We start from the raw sequence: 27,116 nt of genomic DNA on the forward strand, positions 1-27,116 counted from the left end.
CCCCTTATCCCACCCCCCATTACGAGCCTATTTCTTCCCACACTCTGTTCCTGCCTCTTATGGTAGGGTCTCCCTTTCATTGGGTTCTGTCTGATCTTGTATTGACCCAAACAATTCTGCTATTAATAATTTCCAGGGCATCAGGGTCCCCGCCTCCTCCTCTCCCCCTACATTGCTCGCTTCTTGTCGTACCATGTTTCTGCATCCGCCCATTTCTGCAATTCTTTCCACCACACCTCCACCCGTGCTCTGTGGCATGTCTTCTACCCCATGGCAATTCTCCTTTTTGCGAGCACATATGCTAGATCTTTCAATTTACTCACATGCTTGAGTTTCTGCGATCTGGGGAATCCCCCCAGCAAACAGGCCCACACTGTATCCACCACAATCTTGACCCCCCCTCTGCTAGTTTCTGTGCTACTTCACCCCAGAAACGCTCGATAACCGGGCATGAGCAAAACATGTGTACCAGGCCAGCCTTTTCCTCATCACATTTGGGACATGCTTGTCGTCCTGCATTTTCAAACCTAGATATCCTCTGGGGTGTCATATGTGCCCTATGCGTAATATACAGTTGTATCTGTTTCAATCTTGATTTCCTCGACACCTTCTTATGGTACCCCTGGGCACGTTCCCACATTCCGTCCTCCATCTGGGCTCCTACTTCCGCTTCCCAGTTTAGTCTCATTTGTGTTAATTCCTGCCCAACCTTAGACATCATCATCTCATATAGTCTAGAGATCTCATGCCCCCCTCCATTATATCATATATTGTATCTATGGTAGCGTCTGGTTCTTCTTCCAGTACCATTTCGGGCCATGTTCTCCCAATTCTCTGCACCATTCTGTGATACGTAATATACTGGCCCGTGTGTAACCCCATTTCCCCCCCAAGCGCTTCAAAATCTATGATGGTCCCCTTCTCGCCAGATATCACCCATTGTTACTAGCCCAACTGGTTCCCAGTGGCTCCTGATTATCCTCCTTAGCTGCTTATCTCCCCCTGCCAGTGCATCTAGTGGTACCTGCGGGGAACATGGGAATGGGTTCTCCATCATCTGGCATGCCCTGCGTCACATCTTCCACCCAAGCATCATCATCTTGGGACGCCCTTCCATTTCCGTCTTGGGCAACCAGATCATCTCTCTTAAGTAAAATGGGGCACTGTCATGTCCAAACAACCTGGATTCGGGGGTCATTTAATCTGAGAACCATTTAGTGATATACTGCAGTTGGCTTGCTACATAATAGACCTCATAATTAGGCAGTTTTATCCCCCCTTTTTTCATAAAAGTTCTACAGCTTCCATAGTGCCACTCTATTTCGCGTACCATGCCACAAGAAGTCCCTGCACATACTGTTCAGTTTAATGAAGAACCTCTTGGGTATCAGGTATGGTATATTCCCAAAATGGTAGATAGCTTAAACAAGCATATATAAGGGGGTCCTCTTTTTTGTAGGGGGCCAACCTGGGAGAGGACAAAAATGTGAGTACAAAACAGAGACCCAGTTGGCTACCCTTGGATGTAGCAATAGTTGGGGACTTGTAATCAAACCAGTAATGTGGGGAGAACCATCTTTCTAAACATATATCAAAGGATGGTAGAAACCGGAAATATAGAAAAATACACTTTATTAAGAAACAGTGTAAAAAGCCACCAAATAGTGGTCCTCAAAAAATTATCAATTGAAGAAAATCAAACTAATATTTCATGACTAATCAAATATACAAGGGACACATCCATAATTTTCATTTTTGTACAGTTGATCATATCATACAGTACTATTCATAGTTAGTGGATGACACAGTCCAATTTTTGTCAAATCCCACATCTACAAAAGTGTCACATTTGATTACACATGAAATATTTGTTTGATTTTCTTCGATTGATCCTTTTTTAAATACCACTATTTAAAAAACCTACCTAGGCTCCTGCACCATTTTGGGAATAGAGGCCCAACTGGGCCTCTATTCCCAAAATGGTGCAGGAGCCTAGGTAGGACCACCATCTTTAACATTGCCCCACGTCCCATCATTGCTAGGGGCAACTTCACCCAAAATCTCATGCAATTCTCGATTTTCTTAATGGCTACCTCCGTGTTGTGCCTATGTGTTGTGCCTATGCTCATCTTCCACTGTGTGGTACACGTCTATCCCAAGATAACAAAAAGTACTAACCGCCCATGGTATCTGTTCCACTGGAATCCCCCTATAGCCGCCTAATGGCAAGATGCTAGATTTCTGAGGATTCACCGCAATACCAGACAACGCCGCAAATCTCTCCATCACTTCCAAAATCTATTGTAGATTTTCCTCCGGTGCCGCAAGTACAGCAACACATCGTCCACATATAAGGAGATCAAATGCCGTTCCCCTCCCACAGCGATGCCTATGCTATCATATTGTTGTCTCAGGTATTTTGCCAGGGGTTCCAGGGCCAATATATAGAGCATTGGAGCCATGGACATCCCTGTCTGGTGCCTCTACGGAGTTGCCAGCTCTCTGATATCACTGTTCCCGTTCTAACTCTGGCCAGCGGTTCACTATATAGCATCTTTGCCCATTGTATAGATCCAAGCCCCATCCCATAGCCCGCCAGGGCCGCCAGCAGCCGTGGGCACTTGACCGAGTCGAAGGCCTTTACTTCGTCCAAGGACACAAATGCCATTTCGCCAACGTTCCCGCTCCCAAACTCAATAACCCGTTGGAGTCGTCTATGATTATTAGTTATATTCCTATGCGGGACATAGCCCGCCTGGTTGGGGTGTATTAGTTTACCTATAACTCTCCTCAGTCTATTTGCCAAAACAGCCGTCAGTATCTTGCTGTCCTGGTTCAACATCGACAAAGGTCTATAGGAACCATAGCTATGCCCAGGCTTGTTGGGTTTGGGAAGCGGAATTATGATCGCTTCTCTAAGTGACTCTGGCAGTCTTCCCACCTCAAAGGCTTCATTTAACATTTCTAACATTGGGGGGGGGCACCTCTTCTTTATATACTTTATAAAATTCACTTGGGAGTCCATCAGCCCCCAGAGTCTTACTAGTGGGCAGCTGCCTCACCACCTCTTCTAACTCCTCCAAAGTAATCGGTGCATCCAGCTCTTCTCTTTCCTCAGCGCTTATCTTGGGCAGTCCTATATCCTCCAGTCTTTCTTTTATTGTTGCGTGACCACTTCCCCCCTCATACCCATATAGTAACCTATAATAATCTGCAAACTCCAGATTGACTCCCTCTTGGGTGTCAGATACACTACAGTCTTCCCTCGTTATTGTTCTAATCATGGGTCTGGGGGTTTCGCTCTTGTATAACCATGCCAAGAATCTCCCTGTTTTATCCCCTCCGGCATACTGTCTCTCTATATATTTTTTGTAGTTGAGGTTACACAGTCTTTCCCAGTGTCCCTCAGATTTATGCTGCAGTTTAAGTATCAGCTCCATGTCTTCCTTAGTATTACTTCCTTTTTTCGATGTCTTTTCCAGTTCCCTTTCTGTTTCTTGTAGGTCAGCCAAGATCCCCCCCTGCAGACCTTTAGATTTTGCAATGGCTACCCCTCTCATCACAAACTTGAAGGCTTCCCATAATGTGCCGGCCGAATCCATGCTACCAGTATTCAATTCAAAATAGTTTATAATCTCCTCCCTCAAAAAGGGATCCCTGAGTGCCTCTGCTCGGAAGCGCCATGTAGGAATCCTTGCTCTCGGGGGGCAATATTGCCATCCAAGGACCAGAGGCGAGTTGTCAGAAACGACCCTCGCTTTATATTCCGCTTGCGTAATCTCTGTCATTACCTCTGACATAGCAAAGACATAGTCCAGCCTCGTATGTAGTTGCTGTGGGGCTGAATAATGCGAGTATTGCCTTTCTTGGGGGTGTCTCGTCCTCCACACATCTCCCAGACCAAAGTCATCAAATAATGTCTGCAATGCTTTGGCAGCTGGGGTGGGTCTATCAATCTTCCCATCTGATCTATCCACCCTAGGGTTTAACACACAATTAAAGTCCCCTCGCCAGATCACCGCACTCCCCATACACATACTTAGGTTGGTACACAGCGTTCTGAAATATGCAGCTGTATTTTGATTCGGGGCATACGTATTCACAATGCTTATCTCCCTATTCTCCACCAGTCCCCTCATTATGACCATCCTCCCATCCGTCTCCGCTACTTCCTGCAACAGTTGAAACGGGACATGCAGCACCACCCAGATAAGCACTCCACTTGCATAAGCATAATATGACAAGCCCGCCACAACCCCTTTCCATTTCTTAGCAACCATCTCCATCTTCTCCCGTGTCAGGTGAGTTTCCTGAAACAGTGCGATGTCTATCTTTTGTCTACGTAGGTACAACATGACCTTGTTCCTCTTTAAATAGCTGTTAAACCCTCTGACATTCCATGTGATTATTTTAAGGTCCCCCATGGCCTATCAAAGTTCCCCCCTCACCCCCCAACAGTGCAGTCCAGATCTAGCCTCCATCTCAGTCTATATAGGCTTGTTTCCCAATTTAAACTCCCCTTAACTACAAACAGCCCAAACACCCCTTTCCCCTTCCCTCCCACCTCCCTTCCCTTCCCCCCCACCTCCCTTCCCTTCCCCAACATTACCCCCCCTCCCAACTGTTGCCCAGCTCCATCCCTGGATCTCAGGCACCCTCGCATCTAGCTCTTTCTGGCGATAGCCTGTACTCGAAGCTCAGCAGAGTGAGGTCGCCCTAATGGCTATCCTGCTACTACTACTACTACTCAGGGGGTAAGATGCCTGTGTCCTGCCGCTCCTGTTTGCTTCAATTCAACCACGCATTGCTATTCCGTTTACTCATGTGTTCAATGTTCTATATTCCAGTCCGTCACGTTTCGTCAAAATCAGGGCTACTATAGCCTAGTTTCAACACTACCCATCTGCCCCCATCTATCAGCGTCTTTACCAAGTCTCTACTGGGATACCCCGCTATGTGACAACCCAGTATACATGTAGCATCCCAATCACTTATCGTGCTTTCTTGGGCCCGTTACGCATCTCGTTCCAGGCAGCCCTGTAGGTCCAGCCATATTGCTTCTTCCTCCGGGGTGTTGAAAAAGAACATTTTACCTTTGTGCAGTACTTTCAATCTTGTAGGGTACAGAAGCATATATTTGATGCCGGCCGTGTGCAGCCTCCTCTTTACTGCCACATAGCTATACTGCTGCCTCTGGACCAGCATTGTATAATCAGGATACGCTGTTATAGTGGCCAAGGCTCTTTCGATCGTTCCTCCTTTTCGAAAGTACTCCAAAATCTTCTTGCAATCTTTATAGTTCAGTATCTTGGCAATTATTGCACTGGGAGCAGCTCCAGGCTTCGGTTTTCTCATGAGGGCTCTATGCGATCTCTCCACTGTGAATCCTTGCGAGAGTTTGTCAGACCCTATTTCCTGCAGGATCATGTTCTCAACATAATCCGTAGGGTCCTGGCCTTCTTCTCCCTCTGGCAGGCCAACCACACGGATGTTATTCCGTCTCGCCCTTCCTTCGGCTTCCTCCGCACCATTCTCCAGGTTAGCCACTTGCTGCTTTAGTATGTGGACCTCCTTTGCTTAATTAGTGATGGTGTCCATGTTAGTTTTGACCGCACTCTCCAGACTGCTCGTCCTGTCCGCCAGCGCCCTGACGTCTTGTCGCAGCAGATTGACTTCTATCCTTCTATTTTAGCCTCCAAGGAGGTTCGCAGTTCCGCCATTGCTATCCCCCATGAGTCTCTTAGCTCCGTTATAGCCGTTAGTATCTGGTGGTTTTTGGTCCCCAGGGAACTTTCAGTGGGTAAATTTGTGCCACTGTACGCCGACGCCGCTGGAGACTGCTGTGTCTTAGCAAATGCTTCCATTGTGGGTTGTTTGCTTTTGCCCTTGATTACTCTCCCTGTCATCTAGCGATCCTGGTCAAGTATACGAGGTTACTTTGTTCGTTGTGTGGCAATTCTGTTTCGCTGTCCAGCCGTGATGCTTGTGAGTCACTCCAGACCTGGGCTGTTATCCTTGAAGTACCCCGTATGGATTCATATGCGCTGAGCTATGTCTTCAGGTGGGTTATGTCCTCCCACGTTTCCATTTGTCCTTACTGCTTCTTGTAGATTGCTACTGGTTCCAGTTGGACCATCTGTCTCTTGGGCTCCTTATACTCCTTATACTCTGCGCACCACTGTCTGTGTCCGCTGAGGTCGCTCCCGTGCCATCCGCCACCTAGCTCAGCCCTGTATCTCGTGCTCTCCAGTATTAGCACTCAGTGCACAGCCCCTGCACTCTCTGAGGCCCTTTGCTCCTTCCTGATGCCCCAGGGTACATGTGGCAGAGAAACCGCTCAGGCATCCATCTCGGGCAAAGCGGGGAGGCCTCTTCTTCCCCCTTAGCATCTAGCACTTTTTTCCCCAAGCACGATGGTGTGATTCAGTCTGTATGGGGTGCCCGCCTGACAACCCCAATGGATGAAAGCCGCCACAGTTAGTGTCTTGCCACAGGTCCCATACGTACTTATGGGCGAAAATGTATCCAGTGGGCCGCGCTGACTCCTCTCCTTTCAGCGTGGCTCCTGTGCTGCCGTCAGCCTGCAGAATCTCTGTGTCTCTCACCTCCGCTCTGCCCAGGCGTGCCCCTCATATCCGCTGGATTTCTATTTAGTCCGGCCACAACTTCATTGACTCAGCCTCCGCGGCCGTGCACAGATCGCTCCACGAATCACTTTCATGTGCACTGGCCGAGAGCTGTGTCCATGCGTACCTTGCTTCGTGGCAGGCTTCGCGCTGACTCCACATGTAGCGCGGCTCCTCCAATGTTATTCTAATGGCACAGCACTGTGTCAATCTATTTCGACGTGCAGCACCCCAGAGCTTCTCATGTCTGGAGGCTCACCATCCGCAGTGTTACATAGTTTCTAAATGCGGCTACTGTGTCTGCCGTACTGTTCGGTCCTTCGCGCCTGGGGATATATTGCCACAATGTAACTCCACAGCAGGCTCCCCGAGCACACGTCGCTGCAAACCATGAAACTCACCAGGCACCCGGGAGCGGCTCAGCGTGAGCGACAGAGGCCAGGCTTCCCCTTCGATCTCCTCAATGCAGCTCGATCGCTGCTATGGCCTCGGCTTCAGTTCTTTGTTGTCCGCCATTTTGCAGACCCCCGCTCCCGCCGCTCCAAAGGTCTGCAAGTCTTAATTCTCCGGTCTGCTTAGTTCTAAAATCATGCCTCCTTCAGTAGTCATGCGGCACCTCTTCCGATGTCTATACAGCCATTTGCAGAGTTCATGGGTTGCCTTTCAGCGCGGATTAATGGATCAAAGACGGATCATCAGGAGCAGCTCCTCGCAGGCACGTCCTACGTCATGGCTCACTAGACACGCCCCCCTACCTCATGATATTAGTAACAATCAAAAACAAGACCTGTATGATTTACTCAGCCAATTTACCGATGTGTTTAAAGAGGAACCAGGAAGAGTGAAGTGATTTTACTACCACATCCACACTCCTGAAGGCAAAGGGGTACATCTAAAACCCCATAGGCTACCCAATGCCCAGAATACAACCATCCAGGATGTCGAGCAAATGCTATATGCCAATATTATTGAACCTTCCACCAGTCCCTGGTCTTCCCCCATAGTATTAGAAGCCAAAACCGGATGGAAGCTGGAGATTTTGTATTGACTTCAGGAAAGTTAATGCAATTTCGGCCTTTGATGCTTTTCCCATGCCTCACATCGATGCTCTTATTGACCACCTTAGTAAAGCTGCCTATCTCTCTACCATAGACCTTACAAAAGGTTATTGGCAGGTTCCATTGTACAGTCCGGATAAAGAAAAAACAGCCTTTTCGACACTTTTAGGTTTGTTCCACTTCAAAGTGGAAGGATTGTTCCCTTTAGGCTGCATGGGGCCCATACAACAGTCCAACGGTTGATAGATAAAATCTTACAACCTTATTCTAATTTTTGTTGGGCCTACATAGACGACATTGTGATCCATAGTAAGACCTGGCAGGATCATGTCTATCATTTATACACCATAATGAGAGACTTAAGAGCTGCAGGATTAACAGGCAATCCCAAGAAATGTAAATTAGCTCAATCTGCTGTAAAATACTTGGTTTTTTTCCATAGGAAATGGCACAGTACAGCCACAACAAGAAAAAGTCAGAGCCATTCTAGACACCCCCACACCCAAAATGAAGAAAGATCTTAGGGCATTTCTAAGAGTAATTGGCTAGTACTGTAGATTTATAACCCACTTTTCCAGTAAAACCGCCAGGCTCACAGAAAAATTGAAGAATGCAGAACCACAAAACATCAAGTGGTGTGAGGAAGAACAGAAATGTTATAAGTCGTTAAAACAAACCCTCTATCAGAGCCCTATCTTAAAAGTGTCTGAATTCTCGAAGGAGTTTATATTACAGACCAATGCTTCCCTAACAGGATTCAGGCCTGCTTCAGCAGGGGAGTCAGGGCCGTCAGGACCCCCAAGGTCACCCCCTGAACCACCTTAGAACAGAGCATTTGCCAGTGGCAGTAAACTCCACTAGAGGAGTAGTGGGGGGAAGGCAGAGGGGATTTCACTCTAAACATGCTGCAGCAACTGCAGTGCGATTAGCATCCTGAAGGGCTGCACCTCAGTAGGCCTGGCCAGGATTTGTTTGCTTGGCCTGAGCAGTGATGTTTTCCCCACAGGCATGAAAGCACACATGACCAGGGAGATGGAGGACCATTTACACCTCTAAGTGAGATAGCACACTTGCTCAAGCAGGCTTCCTACAAATATCTAGCAAGAGCCTGTGTTGCTTTTGTTTTTAACTGCACTGTTCATTTTACCTACATTCCCAACATCTCAGTTATAAGGTAGCTATTTTTTCAAATCTAAAATCACAAGTTGATTTTTGTAATTTAAAGTATGTTTATTTTTTGTGGGAATATAACTGTTGTTCCAATCATGCTTAATAAAGTGGTAAACTGTATAAAAAAAATAAATGACAGGTGATGTTGCTTGCACACAGGGAGAGTGTAGTAAAATCAAAAAGTGATAGTCGCAAGGCGATGAATTAAACATAACCACTCTCATTGCTCTTGGAATCCTTCCATGTCATAAGTATTTAGTATGCTTTTGCCATTACAAAAGGGACAAGCCATTAGCAATTGAGCCTTGGTTCTGCCACCAAAAGGTGCAGTTCACCCTCTACTGCTAGGCCATGTCCCCTCTGAACTGGAACACAGCCACAGTAGGCATGTCTAGGGCTTGTGGTCTAGCAGTTTGAGCAGGACTGTTCCCATTAGTGGCGGGGTGAAGGTTGATTTGCAAGCAGTGGCCAGGAAGGCTTACCAAAGCAATACCAGTGGTTATGATTGATTCAGAGACTTACATCCATACTTTCTTAGTTTGGGCTGTTAGGTGTAAAGCAGAGCTCATGCAATGGAAAACAGATAGGATGGAGATGGGATGTGAGGTGGGACATACATCCTATTGTTGAGTTTGGTCATTTATAAATTCATTTAATAATTATGGCATTCCTGCCAACTACCTGCCCCTTCCAGATGAAACATACCCTACTGGGAACTCTTTGAGTAAGATCTATCACAAAGTAACACCATTGAGTGTGCGGTTTAATGCCTGCCAGTGTTATATCTATGCATTCTTTGGAGTGTTTTATGACTTAAAATGACACTATAATTGATCTCCTGGTGTAATACAAATCTCCTAAAAATGTATTTCTGTAGCCTGTTCATTTATAAGCAATATCTGTGTCATGCATCTGTTCCTTCCACTGGAGTCCTAAAACAAGTAATCACAAAGCCAAACGTTTTGGCTTGTATGTAGGTAATAGCAGAAGTATCCGTTCTCCGGGTTCTTTAGAAAGACATGATAATAATGATCCTGTAGGTTGCTGCTCCGATTCGATTACTGCTTGATGTGCTTTTCACCCTACAGTAAGCTTCACTGGGAATGGGGGCATGTGGCTGGCTGGCATACCCCTGAGCAGGCATTGGGGCGAGTGGAGAGTTGGTGTGCTGCTTCATACTGGGACCTTCTGTGCTCTCTCCCCACCTGTTACCTCAACCTGGCATGGTGAAGTTTGTTGCAGTGCATTGCATTGCAGATATCTTGGAAACCGTGCATCATGGGGTCTGGACCTCAAATTGTGTTCTTTGTGTCGGGCCTGGTTCTTCGATATCCACATTGACGCTTCACCGATTTCAGGCAACCGTCTCATGTGTGAAGGTGCTGAAATCCAGTGAAAGGGGTGGGGTGTCCAAATGTCATGAAGCTAGTAATGCCCGGAGGAACCTAACGGGTAATTATGCAATATTCGGTGCAAATTGGTGAAACGGTGTGGTATTGTATAAGGAACAACGCTTTGCCAAGCCACAAACCCACAAATGTTGACTTGTGCTGAAATCCAGGTAACGGGGTGGGGTGTCCAAATGGTATCTATCCAGTAATTTCTACAGGGTCTTAATAGGTGACTATACACAATTTGGTGCAGATTGGTGAAACGGTGTGGAATTGTATAAGGAGCAACGCTTTGCCAAGTCACAAAGCCACAAACACATTTTGACCTGTACTGAAATCCGGAAAGCGATGTGGAGTGTCCAAATGTCATGTAGTCAGCAATGTCCGGAGGGTCCTAACAGGTAAATACGCAAAATGTGGTGCAGATTGGTGAAACAGTGTGGACATTTATAAGTAACAACCCTTTGCCACAAACCCACAACCAAATGTTGGCTTTTGCCAAAATGTGGGAAAAGGGTTGGTGTGTCCAAATGTAATGTCCGAGGGCCTAACAGGCAATTATGCAAAGTTTGGTGCAGATTGGTGAAACGGTGTGGAATTTTATAAGGAACAACGCTTTGCCACAAATCCCACCACAAACACATTTGGACTTTTATATAGATTAGACAGACATTTGTCAGGCAATTACATCATATGCCCATGTACTTGCACCAGTTTATAGCTGTTCCCATCTCATGGCAAGGTGGTACTCTTTTGGCAGTACCTGCCAAATGCCTATCCCATGCCTATACAAAAGACCAAGCAGTTGGCTTTGACAATGTATGTAGGATTCAGTATGCAGCCAAATATTTTAAGGCCAATAAACTGAACCTGAATAGGGATAAAACTAAAATTGTAGTTTTTGTCATTGGTAGGAAAAAAGTCAATTACTCTTGGACCCTCAATGGGGAAAGAATTGAGGTTGTGAACTCATTCTGCTACATGGGGTTGACTTTTGAGATTAATGGGAAATGGGGAAAGCATTTGGAGATGGTTAGTGTGAAAGCTAGGATCAGGTTGAATGGCTTATTAAGATTTGATCACAGATTTGGTGAACCTATGCTGGGCACAGCCTTAGAAGTATATAAGAGCAAGGTTGGGAGTGTGCTAATGTGAGACAAGTTGGATGTTATTCAAAATGGGATCTTGATGCGGCTGACTGGCCTTCTGCCGGGAACACCGAACTGTGCTCTACGTTTGGAGCTGGGGATTGCTAAATTTGCTAAATGCGATTCAGTGCTTTCTTTCTGAAGGTATGGCAGGCATAACCAAAGAACCCTAATATGCAGCATATCTTTGCGGAAATGGTAAATTCAACTCCCTCCCCGAAGTAGAGGTGGTTTCATGAAGGCCTAGAATTACTGAGATTGGGCGGGTTTGTGTCTGTGAATATGGTGAGAGATTCTAGTACAGTAGTTTTGAAATCCTCTACTAAAAGGGGGTTACTAAGCAAGGACCAGGCTGAGGACTGGAGTGCTACACAGGCCTTGGGATCCTTGTACCTGTTCTCCTCCCTGAGATGCTGTTTCAAACCCTGGGGTGGTGTGAGCACAATTCCCTCCCCAATGGCAGGCGTCTTATTCTACTGATACAATTAAATATGCTGCCCCTGAAAGCCTGTACTTACCAGGGGAAGGGAGACCCGGCAAAATGCTGCATGTGTGGGCTTGCAGCAAGAGACGATCTTTGTCATATCTTGTTAATTTGTAAATGGTACCTGGACCTGAGGGCGGGGTCTGCTAAGGCCCTTCTTTCTGAGAAATAGTATTTGGTACTGCAAAGGGGCATTGCATTTTATCTGAAATTGTACAGACACAGATATACTTTTAATTTGTGAACCTATGTGAGCCAGGCTCTGACACAACTGGCGAGGAATCTGCTAACTTAGTACTTTTGGTGGGGCATTGTGCATTTGTGGGCGTTTTGTAATATTTAATGAGTTTTGATGTATGTTTTAATCATGCCCTATTGTTTTATTTTTGGTAAATTGTTAATGGAGATAACTGAGTTAATAAAAATGCATTCATCCATTCAGTAAGGGAAAGTGTTTATGCCCAGATGTGGGTGCCTTGCTTGCTACACCTAGGGAATCACTCATCACTGTGCGAATACAACAAAGTCCTACGTGAACATGTCAAGGCTAGGATGACAAGTATGGCCCAGTATCAGATCTTATACTCATGCATACTTACAAGTGGGGTTCTGGCCACAATAAAACATAGCTTTTTCCTTGTGGAAGCCTAGCCACCCCTGACAGAACTTTTCATGTTTCTAACTGATGAGTTCTAACTTGATAACCTCATACTGTTTGAGTAACTATTAACAGGGCTCGAATGCAAACAAAACATATCATGTTTATTGTCTGTCTGTTGGCTTAGATATACCAGAGGGACTCCGGATCACACTACAAGCTCACTGGTCCAGCTCCCAGGGCCCAACAAACCCTCCCCCAGTGCACAGACAGAGGACTCGACCAAGGCCAAGTTAGAACTGTCGTTTATTACACAGACAGGGATCATACAGGACATTGAAAATCTCCCGGACTCACAGCTCCTAAGCCTGTGTTGGGCAATTTTGTCAGATTTCTACGTCACAACATGGGGCTTTTCCCCAAAAACCTACGAGAAGCCAGGATTGGGTAGTTGGGGTGGTAGTGCCTAGGCATGGCACCTATAGATGTTACGTTATTGGTCCTCACATATCATGTGGCTTGCCAGCCCCTTCCCCGAAAAACGATCTATTACACTGTTGCAGGGTTGCAGGATTACCATTGGCCCTTTCCCTCTGCCATCCACCCCTGGATTCTGTTCCCTGATTGTCTGGAGCTGATCTCCCCAGGCGTGGGACCCAGCTCTGTTCTCAGCACTCAGTGCACCTTCTCAAGGTGATGAGAAAGAGTATGTGTTATCAATGTAACCGTCAGTTCTACCACGTTTGCCTGTGAGAGTGCCCGCAGTGTTGCAACGTTGTTAAAGAATCCATGTTTCACTTCATTTCCGTGTTGCTGAGAACTGTTAGTCTTCCCACCGCGGGTGAATGACCATTGCCTGGCTCGGCTGCATCACGTGGGTGAGCACAACGAAATCGAGCTCTTTGGTCTGCAATTTATGAGGATTTATTCTGCTCTTCTGCAGATGGCTCCTTGTCTCTTAGCTTCGGAATGAGCTGTTTGTCTCTGAACTTCGCTGCAAGCCCTGGCCTGCTGTTCTGTGCAGCCTAGTGCTGCTTTTCTTTGCCTCTCGTCAGGTGGCTTGTGACCTCATGTAACTTTATTATAGTTATACTATGATTTCTCTCTCTCTCTCTCTCTATATATATATATATATATTCAGTAAAAAAAACGTTGTTAAAGGGACGTTATGGTTAAGTTGCGCTACTAAAAACCTATGAAATTCAGTGAAAAAACTTTGTTAAAGGGACGTTATGGTTCAAAGTAAAACCGAAAAACCCCAGAAATTCGGCAGTTATGGTAACATAAGCAACCATAACTCGCGCCACCGTGCACTGCTAACACTAACACCCAGGACATCAAAGATGACATCACAAATGTCATTGATGACATCACTGATGACATCACATGTGCATTTACTTTTCATAAAAACTCTGTACAAGGGATTCTTATAATGCTGGCCAAAAACTGTCAAGGATCATTGGGATAAATATCATGAGCTAATTAGTGCATTAAGCAATGCATTGATATAAATAGCAATCTATTATGAAGTTCTATCCAGTATACTAAGCTACTCATGCAGAAACATAGGCAGTGTGTGCAGCATACATGATGAAGGTGCCATATTCATAATCTTGCCATGTTGAATACTGAAATGATAACTGCTTTCTTATTAGAGTTTTGCATACTGTGAAACATGTAATAAGTAGATAATAAAACCCACTTAATACATAATTATTACAGACAAAACACAAAGAGACAACAACACATACAAATATGAGTATATACAGGGACAGTGAAGTAAACAAAAAAGCAGAAGTAGTAGGAGAACGAGTTCATAACCTAACTGATTGTCTTTATGCAGAGAAACTATTGCTCTGTTTCAAAGCTGCTACTTACCATATGTATGTGTATCACATGATGTGACTGCACCCAAAGGAAAGGAGAGTGAGTATAATGTATACAAATATGAGCATATACAGGGAAGGTAGAGTAATAAAAATAAAACTATGAGAAAGTGCTGATAACCCTAATGATTATCTTCATGCACAGAAAGGATTGCTCTCTTTCAAGCCTGTGCCTTCCGCTATGTATATGTTTCATATGATGTGACTTGACCCTAAGTCTACAAATATAGTACCTTTTCAATTTTTACTTCCTGACTGTTACTGAAGAAAACTATGTGGCTTCGATATGTCAGTAAAGGATAAAAAGGGAGAGCCAGCCATCTGATGTCATCAGTGATGTCATCAATGACATTTGTGATGTCATCTTTGATGTCCTGGGTGTTAGTGTTAGCAGTACACGGTGGCGCGAGTTATGGTTGCTTATGTTACCATAACTGCCGAATTTCAGGGGTTTTTCGGTTTTACTTTGAACCATAACGTCCCTTTAACAAAGTTTTTTCACTGAATTCCATAGGTTTTTAGTAGCGCAATTTAACCATAATGTCCCTTTAACAAAGTTTTTTACTGAATTTCATAGGTTTTCAGTAGCGCAACTTAACCATAATATCCCTGACTTCATATACATGTAACATAGAACATACTAACCCCCTCGTAGTGATTTTCATGTCCGCGGACTACCGCCATGTCCGCGGACATATCGAAAATCTGAGCGTGGTGAATGTAAATTTAAATAGTGTGCCCCATTTCCTCTTTGAAGTTGGCTCTGAAAAGAGACTTTTTTTTGTTTTTTTTACAGATGCTTGACAGACACCTGTTATTTTGTATTTTTTTTCTTGTTTTTTTTTTCTTACTTTACTCCTAAAATCTTCACATAACCTTCTCCAAAGCAACCCTTACATTCCAAAATAGAAAGGCATTTCCCGTAAAAGATAAAGAAATGCCATCTTCTTTAAAATTAACAGCATTACTGGCATCAATATTCTCATTATTACAGAAGAACATACCAGCTCTAAGCATGAAGGCACACATGCCTCGGTTGATGACACACCTAGCAATGTTTTGCTGAGGACAAAAAACGGAACTATTGTCCCATATTGCCCTAGGTAGTAATCCAGAAAAAATTACTTTCGCATTTGGAAGGATCTTCATTACGGCTTGAACCAAGCATTCCAAATCAGCCAACAAAGTAGGGGCACTGACGTTGCCCAAATGGAAAGCACCATAGTGCAAAACTACCACATGCGGACTGTTCATCGTGGCCACATCCTCACAAACTTGTACAATTCCCTGTACATTGCAATCAGGCACAGTGCTCCACTCCACCTCCACTCCTTTCACATCAAAGTTCTTTGCAACATGCCTGCATTGAGCGTACTGTTGTAAACCATACACAAACATATCTCCAAGCACCAACACCCTGACTTTCTCTACTTCTGCCATCTTCACCACACACAGTCTCTTTCAACACAAATCCACAACCTCGACATCTGATTGGCTGATCCGTACAGTCTTCTTTCCATGTTGGATTTCCTGGAAAAACCCGGATGTAGCACGCCCTGTCCACGAACAGCCGCGGTGTCCGCGGATGGCGTCCACTTTACTCTCTGTGCCATTCCCTCATTGCATACAGCTAAGCAATCACACAATACGAATAACGTCCTCAGAACACCCCCATTTTGTGAATTTTCGAACATTTCAGGACAATTATCATTTCATTATTCAACATATTAACATTACAAATATTATACTTTCATCTTGTACTCTGCACACAATGCTATGTTTCTCCATTAGTAGCTCAGTATACTAGATAGAATCCCATAATACAATGCTATTTATATCAATGCATCGTTCAAAGCACTAATAACGGTATGATATTTATTGCAATATCCTTGACACTTTTTTCGCAACATTATAATAAAAATCCCTAGTACACAAATTCCATGAAAAGTACATACACATGTGATGTCATCAGTGATTTCATCAATGACATTTGCGATGTCATCTTTGATGTCCTGGGTGTTAGTCTTAGCAGTGCACGGTGGTGGCGCAAGTTATTTTTCATAGCTTACCATAACTAGCGATTTTCAGGGGTCTTTCGGCTGTACTTAGAACCATAACGTCCCTTAAACAAACTTTTTTTAATATCACGCAAACAATATACAAACATGGCGTGCAAAAACCAACTTCTCACAGATGGCTTTACACAGAATGTTGCAAAGTAAGAATTTATGCTCGTGAAGGTCAGCTGCTTCCATTTTTTTCTCTGGCCCCGTAGAGGCTCACAAAGCGGACTATAAGGTTGTATTGTGTTTTGACCTTGTCAGACAGAGATTGTGATGAAAGACTTCTCTTGAAGGAGTGTTGCTAAAACATAAGAGAAGATAAGGATGTAATTTCTGAAGCGAAACCACTTTTATATATTATATCACTATGCGAAAGAACGTTCGCACACGCGGAGTCGTATTTTGGGACTGCACTACTCGTAGACAATGGAAATTGCAATTGTACTGTAAGTAACCCTTTAGATTATTTTATACCAAATATAATTACAATAGCGTAGCATTAAAGACCGCTCAAGTTGAACTTGTTCGTTGAAAGTGGCATAATGTTTTCTACCGCGCACTATCACCGCCGAATTGATCCCCTGTCGTTTAGAGGGCTCTGAAAAAGGCAGACGACACAGGGTGGGTTAATAGAAATAATTTCACCGGTCTATAGGCGGTCAAGCGCTCTACTCGCTGTGCCACTTCACTGTAGCCTGTCAAGTGGCACAGCGAGTACAACGCTCGCTTTGACATCTGTGCACAGCTTGCTAACGCAAGTTCGAATCCCGGCAAGGCCAAACTCAGCTTTTCATCCTTCCGTGGTCGATAAATGAGCACCACAAACCGTGGTTAATAATAAGCACCGCTTAGATACCTCACGGTTCTTAGCGCTATATGAATGGGAAAATATTATTTTATTATTAACATACTCCGTTGCACTATCTTCGATAGCAAATAGTTTCACGCCCTAATAAATAAAATGATGATTTTTAATGAAGATCGGCTGGTGAGACTAATTTATGTTTTTTAAAACAGGTATGTGGCCCCATTTTGCCTATGTCACGATTTACAGACTCCAGCGGATGGGGTCTTCAACTGCCAGGTGCAGGTCCAAATATGCAACTTCATGACCCTCACCATTTTATGGGACAATCTCCAAGGACCAATATGCCCTTATGCAGTACTAGCGGCTACAAACAACATACCAACCAATAGGGTGGTCTAATGGCTCGTTGTTGGAGCAACCTTCCGATTATCAGAGCGACCATTTACTGCTTTTATCATAAACCAACAGCTTATCTACCGCAAAGGAACAACGCGTGGCTCAAAATAAACTTTTGCTGATCGACAGCAGAGACAATAGCAAATCGCTGAATATTCACTAAACATTTCATGTGAAATAAATGTACTTTACCAAATGTACAATCCTGCTGTTTACTTTTAAACCACAGTTTCATATTCCGAATTGTGGCGCACTGAGTTGTAAGCTGATCTAACACCCTCTGTACCGCAAAGGAACATCGCGTGCCTCAACATGAACTTTTGCGGATCGACAACAAAGACAAATGCAAATTGCTGAATATTCTCTAAACATTTGATGTCAAATAAATGTACTTTACAAAATTTACAATATTGCTGTTTGCTTTTAAATCACTGTTTCATATTCCGAATTGTGGCACGCTGTGTTGTGATATAATATGTGTTGTCTTCCGGGTTCTGTGTAAAGTCACTTAGGACTGCAGAGGACTGGGCGCGTTTGATGACGCACCCTGTAACGTCACGGAGAGAGGCGGGGAATATGAATGCTTTGATAATATCAGACTTATGGGCGGGAGATATGATTTAGTGTCGCAAAAGCAAGTCAGCCAGGTCAATAGCGCCAGTCATAGGATTATCACATAATGTCGGCGCACACCAGCCGGATTTATCGTTTGTTTAGTGGACAAAAAGTCACCCTGACAACGAACAATACAAACAACGTTCTCAGAACACCCCCATTTTGTGTAATTGCAACCATTTCGGGACACCGCAAGTGTTCTTAGAACACATTCAACTAGACAGATTACAATACGGACAGCGTCCTGAGGACACCCCCAGTTTGTGTATTTACGAACAATTAAGTACACCGCGAGTGTTCATAGCTCATTTTTACCTTCCTTGCGAACAAAAATGACACATACTCCGTCCTCTAAACACCCCACCATTTAGTTTATTTACAAAATGTCAGAACAGCCGTGTTCTCCGCGGACAAATCGAACGCAACAAAAAAGTCTAGCACATAAAAAAACAAAACATTGAACCTATCTCATACTCCCCCACCCTCCCCAAACACTCTTACACACCAACACACGGCACTAAATACAATTTTTTATCCACGTTTCACCACGCTGTACGCGGTCGACGGCAAATACAAGATGGCGGGCGCCACAGAAAATCTGACGCGCTCCATGCCCCTTGCCGTCCAATCAGCGAACATGTCGCATGTCCGCGGACATGACGCAAGGCCATGGGCCAATCGGGGTGCTGTCCGCGGAGCGAACAGGGAAGTCCGTCCGCGAAGCGAACACAGATATCACACATTTTCTTTCCCTTACGTTTTGGTCATTTTATAAAAAAACTACTGGACGGATTTACACCAAATTTGCAAAGGCACGCTTTCGGGACCAAGCCCCCGCTCCTGCCGCAAATTTGCTGTAAATCCGTCCAGCGGTTTGGCCTGTGACCGTGCGCAAATTTTTTTCCCATTATGTCTATGGGGAAAAAAAAAGTTTTGGGACCCCCTCTATAACTTTGCCCTCCCTGGACGAATCCTCACCAAACTTTGGAAAAATATTCAGTGTGACCCAAATGCTTTATTTGCAAAGTATGGTGAGGATTCGTCCAGGGAGAGCGAAGTTATAAGCCGCCCAAAAAGTGCTCTTCCTATGGAAACACCAACTTAACCATGTCGTGGTGTCACTAATGACATCAGCACAATGGTTTTCCACTGTTAGTCAATCTGATCCATTGAGGCATTTGGATCCATGATCAGGGTAGTGGCACTTGTATCCATAAAGACATTGACTGGATAAGGTTTTAATGTCTGTCTAAGAGAATATCTGTTCACATATGTGGATGTCACCGGCCCTCTGGGGGGCTGTCCAAACATCGAGTTGCTTTGTGCGTTCGTTACTCTTCGGGCTCTCATGTTCATGGGGGCGAGTAGGGGCATTCCAGGGACCCTCTCTTCAGGTTGTGTTTAGAAGGTATTATTTGCTGGGAGCTGGGTGTTTAGGCAGTGTTGTAAATGGAAATTATTTACTGTGGGATCCCACCAGTGATAGAGGGCCAGGGAGTGAGATGGGAGGATTGTTTCCACCCCCCAATAAACATTTGCGCGTCACAAGATTAATCATGAATACCTAGAAAATATCATGAGAGGTATTTCCTATAATGTTGCTGTTAAAAGTATAAAATGAGCATATCTTTTAACCCTAAGAATAGGCATTTAAATATTACCTGCCGAGTGCAATCAGAGGTCGATTTAACAGTGGGACAAGGGACAAATGCCCATGGTGGCTCTGCTGCAGTGTCTCAAAGGCAAATTGCCAGAGTTTCACAGACCCTGCCAGCGAGGTCTGATCGTTTTAGTGTATCTTAGCAGCAGATTATTTACAACAGGAAGTGATATGAGATGGGAAAGGGTAACTTACCATTGCTGTGGCACCCTTTTCTTCAAATTTTATAAGATTTGAATAAGCTATGGTTTGGTGATTAGAAATGATGTGGTACAGAACAAGCTGTGTGAAGAAATGACCTTGACATGCATTTTAGTTCACTTTGTGTCTGCATGAGATCTTTTGTAAGCGCTCATTAACTTGCATGCTGCAACATATAGGCTTCCATTCGGGATGGGGAAAATAAAGCTACAATCATAGGGGGTAATGTTCCAAGTCAAGCAAAGTGGAAAATGTAACACTAAACGATTTACTGACACTTTTCATGTGGTGCAGGATTGTGATTTAGCACGTTAAGTTGGAGAGGAGAGCTGACTTTGCCTGCTCTTACAGTTCCCCCTGCTAAATCTAATTGGTTTTTCACCAGCATGTATTTTTATGCTGGTGAAAAACCAATGAATTCTGAATGAAAACCCCTTTACTTATACACCTGGTAAAAGCAGGCAGTTTCCAAAGGAATCCATTGCAGATGGCTCCCACAATCGTTAATTGTGGAAAGGTTTTACACTTTTGTAGACATGTAATGGAAAAATGAAACACAAAGGCGATTATGCCTGTGTTTTACTGTTTACTTGTCCAGTACTTGATGGAAACAAGTAAAATTGCATGGTGGGGCTCTTTTGCAACCACGTGCAAACAGGAGTGGACCCTCCCCTCCGTCCAATTCAGGATTAAAAAAACAAAATAACTTTTTAATCAACATGTTTCTACAGGGATGTATACATCCAAGAGACCACACAGGTGGCAACATTGCACAGCATAAGAACCTTTAACATAACATTGTCAGGTTTTTTATGTATTCAAAACCAAACTTCAACACATATTTGTACCAACTTGAGCTGGGAAGATGTGTGGTCAAACACCTAAATGAAAGGTTATGCACAAATTCTGGCTTTACCACTTAACTAAAGTGTATGATGATCGGCAGATCATTCAATGTCACTGTGCCTTACCTGGCAACACTTGGTGCCCCTAGAAGTGATCCCCCTGAACCGCACTCCCTGCCCTCTCCTGCATGCCAGCACTCCCTCAGACCCTCAACTCAATTGAAACCTTGCAAAAATACAACAGAAATACCATTGTTTGCTGCAAAATGTCATTTTGTAAGAAATAAAATGTCTTATTTGTTGCTTCAGTATTCAGGATGGGGTTCTGTGTTTCACAAAAAGATGGCAGGACCACAAGCACCTCCTCTGTGGCCTACTGGGAGCAGCCACAGATTACAGGGAGGCATTAGTCAGCGAACACCATCTGAGATTGAATTAGTACTGGGAGCTTCATTGTATGGCCATCGCAGAGGAGGAGGAGGCATCATCCTCAATTCTCTGAACCAGGTAAAGAACGCATGGTGGGGGAAGATTGGTGTAGGAGTAGTTGGGAATGGTGGTCATGAGAGCTCATGTACAGTGGCTGAGGGTAAATATGAAGGAGTAGTGGATATTATAGAAAGGGAAGAGCAGATGAGATTGAAGGGAAGATAGAGAAATTGATGTTGCCCCACTATTTTGCTTGCTTCTCCTTCTCTCTGCACTGATCTTATAACTCATTTATAGCATTTTAATAAAAATAAGATACATCACATTTGTTCTTAGGGCATGATTAATTGTGATTCACCTCTAAGGCTCTTGTTCAGGGGTCTGCACTATAAAGTTGTTAATTTGTCATGCTTTGACAATAGCTTTCCTTATGGAGAAGGGGGAATAGAGTGAAGCTGAAGTGAGTAGTGAATGGAAAGTTAAAATAGTGTGGGAGTTTATGGAAGGGAACAAAGGAGAGCAGAACACTTTGAAAAGGGTACCGAAGAGCATTTGATTTTGGAAGGGATGCATGGAAGGAGGAGAGCAGATTTCCCACTTGAATAAATTGAGTGATCCTAGGAAATCACTTAGTCAGCAAAACCACTTAAAAGAATGGAACCTATGTCGACCTAGTGACAGCCATTGACTACTCTCACCCTAGGCTCTACCCCCATACCTAGCCTACCCAGGGCACTGTGTCCGTCTTGCCCATGAATCCCTTTGCCTAAATTCTGCCAATGAGTGCAATCATAACAAGCAGCCTGATCAGACATTCAAGTAGTCTTAAGGGTAAGTGTCTTACCGCTGGTCCTAACAACCTGGGTTTGAATCTAGGCAGCTTAAAGCAGTCCAATATACTAAACCAATTAAAGGTGCAAATGGATTGTTCCGTATCTGGGAAGACATTTTGTGCTGTATCATGGATCTGGGAAATCTGGCTCAATGTGTTTACGATGCCCCTACACGCACACGCAATGGAAATTGGGCCCCCCTAATCACAAACAGGGCCCACCCAGATGAACATTCATGTAGCCGGGCCTGGCAGGATTAGGGGCAGTTCTTTCACAAGATCATGAAGGCCTCGAACATCCCATACTTTATATAAGTAGGAAATTATTTCACCAGGGAAAAGCACTATTCTGTCATTGAGCTGGAAGCGCTTGCCATAAAATGGGCTATCATACATTTGAAGTACTTTATGTTGGGAAGGAAATTCAGGCTAGTTACTGACCATTCACCCTTAGTGTGGATCGCCAAAGAAAGTAATACAATGGATGAGTTATGCAGTGGTTTCTAGATCTACAACCTTACTGTTTCACAGTGGAACACAGGAAGGGTTGAGATCAAGGAAATGTCGACTTCCTGTCTCAATTCCCCGGTGAGACAGTCAATCCATCCTACATAGGGGAAAGGTATTGAGCAATGTGTCCTCACTTCTTTCCCCAAATTATCATCCCACAGGTGACCAGGGAAAGGCCATCGCTTTTGGATCCTGACCCTGGGGTTGGATATGTGAGGGAGGATCACATGGGAGGGGGAGACTTAGGGAGTGGGGATAAGGCACCCTTGGGCGAAAGGCGGCATCCCCCATTTCCCTTTCACCAGGAATTAAATGTCCCCCAGGCTTTTATGGGATATTTCCAATCCCTTCCCTATTGTATTAGAAAAGCATCTCCCAATTCACACCCCTCTGGTACTGAGACAAGGAAGAGACCACATAAGAAATTCCCATTCAACCTTTATTGACTCAGACATACACAAACACCACTCTGGTACTGTGACTAAGAAGAGGGATGCGGAGTATCAGAAATGTTGTGACATGGATGCAAATAGCCTAAACCTGAGGCCAAAAGGGCAATGCATATGGCCCGCTCAGGTGAGGCTGAGGTGATCGAGATTGCTTGGGAGTTGGCCTGAGAGATCGTCCGTGGAATGCTTGCGGACGGAGGACCTGGAGTGAAGGCATGGAGACGTGTGTCGGAAGTGTCCAGGTGCTGCATAGTTGCTGCAGTGGAAGCACAGTGTGGCTGGTGTTGTCGGAAGGTCTCTGATGGAAAGGCCAGGCTACCAACCTCCTGGAGTCACGAGAACTGCCCGAGGTGTTGGAGACCCTGGAGGAGGGGCTTTCCGAGCCAGAAACAGCAGCTGCCACAAAGGGCCAATCAAAGTGGAGAAGTGCACACAAAGACAGCATATCCAGTGAGTCAGGTGAGGCTGAATGACTCTGTGACGCTGTGGTGCAAGCCACGTGGTACAGGAAATGCCAGTTAAAGTGTAACACAATGTGAAGATTGATGAACGAAGCAGATTTTGAATACCGAACTGTATAGAAAGTAAGAAGACCGCGAAAAGCAGCAAGTCTGATACTGAATGAAAAGCAAATAAGCAAGATACAATTTCCCAGCAGGAGAGTGAACTGAGAATTTGTAGATATGTTGGTTTAGAGGGGAATAAATTACAATTTTGACTACCCAGCCAAAGGAAAGTGATGATGAGTGAATGCCACGTGAATGGAAAGCGGAGCAATGAGTTCCCTGATACGAAGGAACTATAAATCATGATCACTAAAGAAAGCATTGGCAAGAGCCATAAGGAAAAGAGGAACAAGTGAATGGTGGCAAAACAAGTAATGAAACGGACTGCAAGAATAGAAGTCCAATACCACTGTTGAGCTCAAGCAGTGGTGGTGCTACTGTGGAAAAGAAGCCAATCAGGTGTGCCAGTTGCGTGACCTTTAATGGGTGGACAGTGTGGTCCGACAACTGCGCCTAGCCCGAATACACCCACTAAAGAGAAGCCACGTGAATCCTCTATCAGTTTATGATTGAATATCCAGAGAAGCTGATATATTGTGAACTAAAGTAGTTGAACTTTATGCTTTTGATGAAAGAGCAGAATGCCTGAAAGCTAGGAAGAATCCAGAGGAATTGTGTTGTGAAAACAGTGAGCGACTTGGAAGCTTTGGGAAGGGAACCCCTTGTGATTGAAAGTGAACTATTTGAAATCTTGGGGAAGGAAGAACCCCTTTCCGGTCAAGAGCTGGAAGAAGCTCTGAACTTTTGTTAGAACACTTGTTCATTTGATGCTGAAATCCCTGCACAGTTTGAACGAATAAATGTGAGGGCAAGTATAGGTTTTGGACAAAGATGGACATTTACACTATCATTAGTTTTGTAGCTCAAACTTTACTCTGTTGTCTGTGTCTACTTCCTGATGCCTTCACAGAGATTTATAGAAGTGCAGCAAGTGCTGTATGTGGAATTATGGTCCCTCATGCCTCATTAAAGGCCCCTGAGGTGCTCTGGCATTTAACGGAGTCTTATGAACCCACAACACTGGATCTAAAAGCCTATATTACAACATTTGCATGTTGGCAGTGCCATTGCAGCAATGCAGAGGTAGTGGGCAGTAATGTCTGGGATAAGTATTCTGTCCCAAAATGTCAATGTTCCTCCCTTGCCTTTCCTTTTTAACAGGTCATTCTACCCTCAATGAGGAAGGTTCTAATATCAGTAATACTGCACTCCTCCTGCCATCCAGGTGGTAACATCCCTTGGTCTTCGTTAAATGGTTATTTACTTGGGTTATGGGCTTATATTGGCATTCGCAGTGCCTAATGATTGCTTAAATATAAGTGTGCAGAGTTATTTATGTATTGTCCGTGTATTTATGTGCTTTGTATGGACAGCAGAGGCTGTTTTCAGTATGCACAGCTGGTTTCTTGCCACATTAGGCGTGCCACTTTTTTGGCTTTGGGTGCCATTCTTGTTCTTTAGACCTTTCTAGGTCATAAGGCGTCTTCTTACAGCAGCACTTAAACCGGATCAGGTCTTTGTTTCTTTCTACATTCATTAGGCGTCAGAACAGATTAGCATGACATAGGTGGCCAGGGGATGGATTTCCATCTCTCGTGGGTCCCAGTTCTGTGTGACATTGGTAGTATTCCCTTTCTTTTGTCAAAGCGGGTGTTTTTAATTAACTAATGTCTGTCTCTTTCTTTGTGGCAAATACCTGGAGCAGATCTCCAGCAAAAGTCATGTTGTGAGTGTATGTATCTCAGGGAAGAGGCAAAAGGGTGTCAGCTGAAGGCTTGCCATTGTGTTATTACAGCAATATTATCGCCTGACTCTGAAGACAGAGTTAAAGGTGGAGCGCAGCAAGGGGTTTCAGCCAGATTAACTGGCCCGAAAGGCCCCGGACGTACGAACGCTGGATTATACTGTGGCAATAAGCCCTGAGATGGCAGGTAATGCCCCCGGGGCCGTAGTTACAGCTCTAACGAGCCGGGGTACTAATGGCTATAAGCCCCTCGACAGTGGGCCAATACCGCCCACGGTAATGCCCGAGGGGCCTCGTTAACTACGAGCCCCGGGGGCATTATTTGGGGCGGTATTGGCCTGCTGTCTCGGGGCTTATTGCCACAGTATAACCTTAGGCAGAACGACAATAATGCTTTTACAGCATTCAATCCGTTTATGGTAGACTGTTGGAAGAGAAGACATACACTAGCCATTAGCACCCTCTATGGGGAACTCAGCCAAACAAGCTTCACAAAAGACTGGTATTATTAGCCGAAGCATAGCCCATCCTCAGAGCATCTTGAGAGTTGTGTGGTCCTCCGTCAGTTGCAATTGCTCCCATGGCCCAGGCTGCAGCCACAGCGCATCAGCATTAGCAGCCTTTATAAGAAAGCATGGGCGTTGAACAACATCCCTCCACACGTGTTTCACAGTGTACTACCCTCTGGAATCCTTTCTCCTTCTTGAGAAGGTCTGCATAATGAACACTGGAAACGGACTTTGGGGTTGGCAGTGACAATATCACCAGAATAGGCCATCCCTGTAGGTAACAGTGCCACAGAGCCCTCATTAAGAACCTCGGACCATACGGGCCAATGGAGGGCCCAATAACAACCAGAATTACCCTAGATGTAAGTTCTAGAATGCCATACATCGAACCTAATGAGGGTAGATGTTGTTAAAAATAGAAAGAGACGAAGGAAATGCATTAGAATGATAAGCAAGAAGACTTAGAAAGTAATTGTGAGTTTCGCAGTTTTAGTAAATCCAGTAGTAGTTGCTAAATAGCCAGATTTACCCTCCCCAAATTCGACATTATGTGAAATACCACCAGCAGAATTCCAAAGAATACCGCAGACGGTGCTGCATGCAGACTTTCAGGTGAAAGACCACCTATTCTACCTCCACCCAGCAGGTGGAGATAAAACGTCCCAAGAGGCCCCAACATTTTTACTTAATTTGTTTAATTTACAGAAGGGAAACACAGGTGCTTCATTTGAATACGCTAAAAAGGGTTTTTACTATGGACCATGTTAGGGGGTGAAAAGGTGGATATTTGTGTTTCCCCTCTCACCACCGAATGCAATGCATGTAATGCAGCAAAGGGTCAGAACTGACACTTGTCTGCATTTAACAAAATGTACCGTAGCGGTATGCACCACTACTGTGCATTATCCATTTCTACCTTTACAAAACCTTTTGAGGTTACCATTGGCGGAGGTGGTATTGCTGGAACATCTGTGGAGTTGTTTCAGAAATACTGGCTCCACCAGTGGTAAACTTTCAGTTGTGCTAATATTGTGAGGTACCACTGGCGGAGATGATAAGCCAGGATCAGGGTATTTACCAGCCAGTAATGGCCCTGGGACCAAGTTAAGGCAATCCACTGTACCATGA

Source organism: Ambystoma mexicanum, chromosome 6q, assembly GCF_040938575.1.
Source record: "Ambystoma mexicanum isolate Mex_15411 chromosome 6q, UKY_AmexF1_1, whole genome shotgun sequence".
NCBI lineage: Eukaryota > Metazoa > Chordata > Amphibia > Caudata > Ambystomatidae > Ambystoma > Ambystoma mexicanum.